The sequence below is a fragment of the Erpetoichthys calabaricus genome, chromosome 2, assembly GCF_900747795.2.
Source record: "Erpetoichthys calabaricus chromosome 2, fErpCal1.3, whole genome shotgun sequence".
NCBI classification, from domain to species: Eukaryota; Metazoa; Chordata; class Cladistia; order Polypteriformes; family Polypteridae; genus Erpetoichthys; species Erpetoichthys calabaricus.
In genome coordinates, this window is record NC_041395.2 from 270447061 (window position 1) to 270457096 (window position 10036).

Genomic DNA, 10036 nt, shown 5'->3' on the forward strand with positions numbered 1-10036 from the left:
ATGAAGTGCTCTAAAACTTCCTGGTAGACGGATGCGTTGACCTTGGACCTCAGAAAACACAATGGACCAACACCAGCAGATGACATGGCACCCCAAACCATCACTGACTGTGGAAACTTTACACTGGACCTCATGCAACGTGGATTCTGTGCCTCTCCTCTCTTCCTCCAGACTTTGGGACCTTGATTTCCAAAGGAAATGCAAAATTTACTTTCATCAGAGAACATAACTCTGGACCACTCAGCAGCAGTCCAGTCCTTTTTGTCTTTAGCCCAGGCGAGACGCTTCTGACGTTGTCTCTTCTTCAAGAATGGCTTGACACAAGGAATGCGACAGCTGAAACCCATGTCTTGCATACGTCTGTGCGTGGTGGTTCTTGAAGCACTGACTCCAGCTGCAGTCCACTCTTTGTGAATCTCCCCCACATTTTTGAATGGGTTTTGTTTCACAATCCTCTCCAGGGTGCGGTTATCTCTATTGCTTGTACACTTCTTTCTACCACATCTTGTCCTTCCCTTCGGCTCTCATTAATGTGCTTGGACACAGAACTCTGTGAACAGCCAGCCTCTTTAGCAATGACCTTTTGTGTCTTGCCCTCCTTGTACAAGGTGTCAATGGTCGTCTTTTGGACAACTGTCAAGTCAGCAGGCTTCCCCATGATTGTGTAGCCTACAGAACTAGACTGAGAGACCATTTAAAGGCTTTTTTAGGTGTTTTGAGTTAATTAGCTGATTAGAGTGTGGCACCAGGTGTCTTCAATATTGAACCTTTTCACAATATTCTAATTTTCCGAGATACTGAATTTGGGACTTTCATTAGTTGTCAGTTATAATCATCAACATTAAAAGAAATAAACATTTGAAAAACATCAGTCTGTGTGTAATGAATGAATCTAATATACAAGTTTCACTTTTTGAATGGAATTACTGAAATAAATCAACTTTGTCATGCTATTCTAATTTTATGACCAGCACCTATATATATATATTCACAAAGAGCAAAGGTTATTTATTCACTGGAGCTCGTTTCTCTTGAAAATACCATTAATTTTCTAAGCCCACTTGGGGAGGAGGAGTCTAATCCAGCAAGCATGGGGAACAAGGCAGGAATGATCCCTGATAGGTGAACACACACACACGCACACACACACATGCACACACACACATACACCCACCACAGCCAGTTTTGCATCATCAGTCTACCTAACCAGCATGTGTTTGGACTGTGGGAGGAAACTGGAGCACCCAGAAGAAACCCCCACAAACACAGGGAGAATATGTATGGGATGTGAACCCTGGTTTCCTTACTGTGAGGCAGCTGGGCTACCATGGTGCCACTCTCTCTTGAGCATGCTATGTTTTATACAACAGCACACGTGTTAAACATTTCTGCCGTAGATCAATTTTTGTTTTTCCCTGTCACTTGGTTATTGTTGACTGTAATTGCAAAACACAAATTTAGAGCAAACTGTATTCTTTTGAAACAGGTAATTAGCATGAATAATGGAAATTTTTGCATATAAATATAATTTCCCCCAGTATGAGATCTTGTAAAATTGGGAGCTTCAGTCTGATTTGAAGATAACACTTTGATCTGTAATCTTGTACATTGATAAAGTTCTGGAGGGATTATGTCAAAAGCATATACATTGAATTGTGGTTTTCTTTAACTTTTTACGTACAGTATTGACGTTTAGAGGCTGCACATTTATGTGTCCCACAGAATGAACTCTTTGTTTTATGCATTATGCAGAAAGGAACAGGTAAAAAGACTTAATATTGTGAACTATGTACAATGTTGACATCCTCTATGTTCTATATGTGAACTGTGCAAGTGTTTAAACTGACCAAGGCATGCTGTTGCTCCTGGCTTATGCTGTACCGAGGACTTGTCGTGGGCTAGTCCATTGCACCAGCAGTTTTCAGTTTCTGCTTTGCAAACCAGAGTGTAACAACCTTGAAGGGGATAAAACATTTCTCCATAATATTTCTTATATTTACTACCAAGCCACACCAACCAACCTTTCTTTGAAGATCATGTACATTAGAGTGGTTGACAATACAATCCAGCTTAAATGTGTATGTCTGAGTATTTTAAACCACATTGAAAGGAATAAGAAGAAGCTGACAAAATAAGTCAGGGGTCCCCAACTCTGGTCCTGGAGGGCCACAGAGGCTGCAGGTTTTCATTCTAACCCTTTTCTTAATTAGTGATCTGTTTTTCTGCTAATTAAATTCTTTTGAATTAATTTTAATTGACTTGCTCCTGAATACTCAGACCCCTTGTTTCTTTTTCCTTAATTATGTGCCAAACAATAATGAGAAAAAAAATGACTAGCAAACTGTGTTGATCATACAATATCTGAAAATAAACAAAGATGAAGGTGTCACTAATGTTGATCTGCTAAGGTCTCCAGTTCTCTTAGAAAAAATCAACAATTTCGGAAATGTCTGCTATTGCACAATGAAAGCAGCAACAAGCCATGGAATTAAAGAGCGGGTTTAATTAACAACAAGAATTGGCACCTCATTAAGTAACTGGTTGGAGTGAAATTGGTTAGAGTTTGAGGCCCTGACTTAGTTGGTCTTCTGTTGGCTCCCTCACTTCACATTTCATTTCTGTTTGGGTGCCATTTAAAGAAAAAAATGAAGAACTTCAGGGGAACAAATCTTAAGAAAACAAGTCAATTATTGTGTGCGCACATTAAATAACACATAATATAACATTCTCTAACCCTGTTAATCCAATTCAGAGTTATGGGGAGCTACAGCCTGTCCAGATGGTACTTGGCCCAAGGCAGGATACATCCCTAGATAGGGTATCAGTGCATCACAGGGCCCACTGTGACACTCACACTCACAATCGCACGAGGTCAATTTGGAACCTCCATTTAATGTAACAGGTGCATCTTTGAGATGTACAGTAGGAGGAAAACCCACACCGACATGTGGCAGACATTGACTCGGTAAGATTGTGAAATGGGATTCGAGATAGCAGCATAAATCACTGCACCACTTTGACACATGAAATATATACTGTATACTGTATTTGGGTGTATTATTTAAGATATGAGCAGGATGGTGGTGTAGTGGTAGTGCTGCTGCCTCGCAGTTAGGAGACCTGGGTTCGCTTCCCAGGTCCTCCCTGTGTGGAGTTTGCATGTTCTCCCCGAGTCTGCGTGGGTTTCCTCCGGGTGCTCCAGTTTCCTCCCACAGTCCAAAGACATGCAGGTTAGGTGCATTGGCGATCCTAAATTGTCCCTAGTGTGTGCTTGGTGTGTGGATGTGTGTGCCCTGCGGTGGGCTGGCACCCTGCACAGGTTTGTTCCTGCCTTGTGCCCTGTGTTGGCTGGGATTGTAAGGATATAGTGGGTTGGATAATGACTGACTGACTGACTGACTATTTAAGTTATATTTGATAATCATAACTGCACACATCACATAGTTTTTCCCACAACATTAATTACTGTATATATGTATAGGCTACTAAACAACCAATAAAGAGTGATGACAAAATATATACAAAGGAATAATAACAGAACAGTTTTATTTTGTAGATTACAGTAACAGTGAATACAGTTTAATAAAGTTTTGAGACATTATAATCCATGTTTTTCTGGTGTTTAAATGAATTTCCATTCCTAAATGATACGTAATTCTCTGTGTTTACAAGAAAAAAAACTTTGATGCAAATATAGTGTGTCAGGAAATAAATTATTTTTGAAAGAAATAATGCAAGTTAAAATTAAAGTTATAAAATTGTATTATTTAAGATAATTTTTTTTTTGCTCTTTCAATTGTAAATTAATGCAATACAGAACTTTTTTAGATTACCGAATATTTTTTAACTCACCCCATCAAGATGAAGAAACATTGGGTGCTTATGAATATGTTGTGGTGAAAATTGTCACCAGAAGGCTTTTTACCTGAAATGAAGGCTATTAGGAGTCTCAGGATAGGCAAACAGAGTCTATAGTTTTATTGCAATAAAATAACCATAATAATAACATGGACTCAACCCAATACGGCCAAATTGAGCTGAGCCCTGAACAGATCCGGACTCAAAGCTTTTATAGTAATTTCTTATCATTTCGAATTCGCTCATATTAACTCATTTGCTCTTTTCTCTGACTCCCCTCTGCAGCTCCCCAGCCTGTACCTCGAGTTCCCATGGGAACCGTTATTATCTCCTGACTTTCCCTGCAGCTGGCCCCTCCGGTATTTTCACTGTCTATTGTTAATTTTACTTTCTGTTTTGCTCATTTCTATTGGTTCTCGGCCGGGCAGAAGTTCCTTCTTCCATGTTTGGGCTTTTTCTTATCACTTCCCCTTCCTTGGCTCACATGCTAGTTTATACTTGGCATCTTAAAACTAAGCTTTAATTAAAAAGAAATATGGCATGTGCTTTTATTTAATCATTGTTTGGCAGTCCTGACCTGCATTAATATCTACACTAAGGCTAATGCTTATATATCTTTCTATATTTATTTAGGTTAGTACATGAATACACTAATTTTAGTTTTCATACATGATATCATCTTGACCTTGTATCAATGCCTTTGCTGTTTCTGCTGATTCACTATTCCAGCTGGCTTCTCACGTGCCTACCCTGACCATTTTTCCTGCATTTTGTTACAAGTATTGTTCCTTGTTTTCTGGCCTTCAAGGAACAGGTGTTCTCATTTCTCCTTATCCTATCCTCGGGTAGTTTCTGCACGTCATTCTTGTCCTGTTCTGTTCTTCCTTTCCCACACTAGCAATTCTGCTTCAAACTTAAAAAATAATGCAATATGACTGATTTTTCAGTTAACCATTTGCTTGACATATCTTATTTGCTTGACATTCTAATTTATGTTAAATCTAATGCTTCAGAAGCTATTAATTACTTTTATGGCTATTTATGCTAATATGCTATTTATGCCTAATGTATACATTTTTTTACCTTCCATACTTATAACTTTGTTAGGATAAAGGAATAGCCATAACAAGTTTCCTTATTTCAGACAAGCCTAAAACAGAACCCTTTTAAGTAAAAGTAGCTACATGTTTCTGTTAAAAAGTGGTGCAGCTAAAATTATCAGAAAAAAATAAGATCACGTTACTTCTTTCAGAATGTGACAGGTTCAACGCTATTTTTTTAAACTAATTTATTGATCAATGAAATTGACACTTAGTTGCAAAACAGGTATTGTGCACTCCACCCATCCATATGAAGGTTCCAGAAAAAAACATAGTTTATTTAGATCTGTAAGAGGCTCCATACAGTAAATAATCAGGAATAGATGGTAGCAGATTTGTGAAATACCAGTGGGTTCTGATTTGAAAAGACTGCTGCTGCAAACAGACAGGTTTTCCTAATCTGTCAGGGTCTTGCTAGGTAGACTACCATACAAGAAAGATTTCAGGGTTTTTTTTTCTACATATTAGGATATTTTTCAAAGCACAAAGGACCAACTTCATATGCAAAGAACCCTTCCCAGAATAAAACGGTTCTTTGTCAAGCAATAGCTCAACAAGGAACCACACAACCCAGTAAAGAACCATAAAGTGCCATGAAAGAACCATCATTTTTAAGAGTATGGTCAGCAAAGACATCACCGGATCATTTCGGAATACACTAGCAGCCTGACACCGAGTGCATCTTGTTATATTTTGTTAATGCAGTGCCTGATTAGATGACACTTTATAAGAACAATCTGGTGGGCAGTGCATAACCAGCTTAATACAAAAGATTCTAATTTCTTAGAGGACCCCCAAAAGGTTATGAAGTGTCCGATTTTACAAAATTTGTGCAAATAAAAACTTTTTGGAGTCTTATGTGATGTAAACCAAAATAGATTCAGTGTTGCCTCTATGTTTACAATGGCAACATCAGGCTACCTTTTCTTCTATTGGACTCTCACACATCCCTGGTCCTTAAAGTGGTAGACACACACTGATAGCCTCTTGACATCCTGCTTTCCACTAAAACTAGTTTCAGTTGTCACACATGTGCGCTTGGGAGACATCAACGGGAAATCTTGCCAGGTCCCGGTGCCAGTGATAACGTCACTTTCTGTTTACGGCGCCAGTGATGACGTCACTTCAGGTCCTGGTGCCATTGATGACGTCACTTCCGGGATAAAGGACATCACTTTCCATTTCTGGAGCCAATGATGATGTCACTTCCAGTCCAGGGAAAGACGTCACTTCCGGTTCTGGTCCCGGGCTTTAAAGCCACCATCTTTTCCTGTTACTGTATTTACTCGTGTACCATGTGCCCTTGTGTAAGACGCACACCCTAATTTTTACAAAGAAAATCACGAAAAAAATCTGTCCCGTGTACGACGCACGTTGTGATTGTATAGGAAGAGTTTAGGTCATGTTTTCCACTAAATGCCCTTCTGTTTTTGTTGCATGACGATAGAGAGAGAGAGCATGAGCGAACGAGCAAGAGAGAGAGAGAGAGAGCGCGCGCGAGCCTAGAGAGAGAGAGTGCGAGCGAGCGCAAGAGAGAGAGAGAACGCGAGCGAACGAGCAAGAGAGAGAGTGCGAGCAAACGAGCAAGAGAGAGAGAGTGCGTGCGCGAGAGAGGGAGAGAGCGAGCGAACGAGCAAGAGAGAAAGAGAGCGCGAGTGAATGAGCAAGAGAGAGAGAGTGCGCGCAAGCGAGAGAGAGAGAGAGAGTGCGCGCAAGCGAGAGAGCCCAAGCAGAAGAAGTAAATATTACAGAAAAAAATTTCCTCGTGTATGACGCGCACCTGATTTTCTAATGCTAATTTTTGGGAAAAAATATGGTACATGGGTAAATACGGTATATTCAGTTCTGTTGTGGACTCGAACCTGTGATCATCTCGATCAATTTAAAACCCATTTGCAGCCAAGGCACAATATACGGGTGGCTGCCCGAAACCTTTTTATGTCTGTCGTTTGCTTTTGTGACACGCTTTATTCATGTGCCATCTAGCAGTCATGAGGTGGTATCATCTGCAACATCCAAAGTCCTCTTCCTTTGAAATTATTAAACTACTAAACAAATTATTAAACTATTGAAAGGTTAAAGGTTGGGAATTTCATGGCTTTGAGATACCTACCACCTAGAGTCATTTAAAAACATTTACTGCTTAGGCACCATATGTCAGTTCCTCTATTTCACGTTGGTGCTTGTGGCTACCTAGAGTGGCGCAAGGGAAAAGCTGTCCATTCGTGGCACAATTTTGTGCTTGATCTTACCTTGTCCATCCGTTTTACAGTATGAGCTATTCCTCCACACCCAAGTTTTACAGGGTCGGTAATTAAGTATCAGTTTAATACTTCATAAATTCTACATGCCAGCTTACTACTGCTTGGTGTGCATTATTCACAATGAATCTTGCATCATGCCTCAACATATACATTCATTTAGTGCCAACTCTGTACAAGATAACACATTGTACATATGTGTGCACTGAAATGAACATCAGCACAAAAAAATGCATTTGTAATAAATCAGCTGGGTTGCTGCTGGCAATGAGAATCTTGAGCTCACAAAAATCAGTCAGTAGTCAGTAGTCCGTAGCAATCACACCACAACAATAAATTCTGGAAGACGTGATAGTTTTTCCAAAATAACACCTGCAATACTAAGCCTGAAATAAGCATCTCATTGTGAATTATTGGTTAATAATTTCCAATTCCATATCATTTTCTACATTTAATTATTTAATGTGACACAAATGATACAGTGCATTCAATTTCTTTCTTTGTACACCAGTCATTTTTATTTCAATACTAGTTTTTTTTTTTTACAATTTTATTGAACTTAGGTGGTAGTGCAAGGCATTGTTTTGTTGGTGGTTTTGCATAAATGATTATGTGATTTTTATTCATTCAGACAAGGGAAATTGTGGAAAATTCAGGCAATGTATGTACTCAGAAGCTTATTGACAAGTATTTGGTTAAACCAGAAGCTAAAAATCATCAGTGGCTTAGATTGATGTATCTTCAAAATAGGAGAGTGATGGGGGCAGCAAGCAGCTGGAGGTCCACGTTCCTTGCCCTGGGTGATTCTTTGGAATTACATGACACCTCCGTAATACATGACTCTAGAATCCATACTGTCACATACGTGCGAGTAGGAGGCAGCTAAAGGGCCTGAGTAATTGTAATAAAACATCCGACCAGGGGGCGGTGGAATGCGCTGATTGTCTTTCTCAATTCCCTACAGACTTTTCCCAGGAAATCCTGCAAGGTTCAGGCACCTCAGAAGACATCACTTCCTGTGCTGACCCCTTTCGCTGACGTCACTTCCGGACCAGAAGACATCATAAAGATTTGGGGCAGCCACCCATATATTGTTTTCCCGGCTGCAAAAGTTGAGTTTTTTAGAAGCACAATGTTCATAGAACAGAGTCCAAAACAGAACTAACTATAGAAGACAAAGATGGAGGCTTTAAAGGCCCATAAAGGAAGTGACATCATCGAAAGGACCATATTTGGAAGTGATGTCTTCTGGTCCGGAAGTGACGTCATCAAAGGGGTCGGCGCTGGAAGTGATGTCTTCTGAGGCGCCTGAACCTTGCAGGATTTCCCGGGAAAGGTCTGTAGGGAACTGAGAAAGACAATCAGCGCATTCTGCCACCCTCTGGTCAGATGTTTCATTACAATTACTCAGGCCCTTTAGCTGCCTCCTACTTGCACGTTTGTGACAGTACACATTATGTGTGCTGTTGGCTTAACTAATAAAATGTATCGATACCCATGATAGCTACTTATTAATGCTGAATCACATTCAGAAAATTAATATGCATAAAGATTATAGAAGTATTTTTGAAGTGCAAACATCCTTCAATCTGATTTTTTCACATTTTGCCTTTATCATCATATAACAAATCAAATAAAATGCTTACAGCTCACACCATTTAGCATGAAAATATAACTTCATTTTACAGGCTGTTAGTCTGTTCCACCTAATTGTCTCGGAGTTGTGGTGCAGTACTTTTATGCTTTGTCTTGTATTGTCCATCACAATCAGAGCTCATGTAGTGGACACTGCTCTTGTCCAACTCTATTACCTGTTTTTCTTGTTGTCTCTTCTTGCCTTTACATACTTGTGCCAGGTGACCACTGGCTAAAGCTGCTAGCTTGAACTTAGCACAATAGAATAAAGACAGCAGCTCATCATTATAGAGTCATGATAGGGTCATTACCGTCACATGTTCAGCACTACATTGAAATTCTTGCTTTCTTATGCTATTCAACATGGATCATATCACCACTTGCCAGGGCCATGATTAGTAAATATAACCAATATCTATCTATCTATCTATCTATCTATCTATCTATCTATCTATCTATCTATCTATCTATCTATCTATCTATCTATCTATCTATCTATCTATCTATCTATCTATCTATCTATCTATCTATCTATCTATCTATCTATCTATCTATCTATCTATCCATCCTCATGCTTAGGTTTTCCTCATCTGAGAAATCTCAGAACACATTTGTGATAACGTCGTTTGTCATTTTTATTGTTAAATTATGACTTTGAATTCAGATAACAGAAATGGCATGACAATGTTATCCATGTTCAGTTTGCATTTTTCTGCAGGGGTTTTCCTAAAGATGTATTAGTTGGAATAATTGACTGACTCCTGCATTAATGTAAGGGAGCTCTATGACAGACTGGCACCCTGTTAACAGGGTAGGCTTCAAAGGGCATAACCAGGTTTGAAAACTTCAGTGGTTAGTGCTGCTGCCCCAGAGAACCAGCATCCTGGGTTTGAATCCTGCACTCTGATGCTGTCTGCATGGAGTTTGTAAGTTCTCCCTCTATCTGAAGGGAGGGTTTCCTTCCACATTCCCCAAAGGAGTGCTGGCTAAGTTAATTTGCAGTTCCAAATAGTTTTAAATGATAATAATAATAATGCAAAGAATTTAATTATTTCGAGGTTTGGTGTTGTGGTATAACATGTTAGAGCTGGAACTTGACATTGAAGTCCTAATAATTGCAAAGTCTTGGTTAGACTTGAAGAAAGAGATGGAGAGCATGACGCTGGCTGCTTAAGCTGTTAG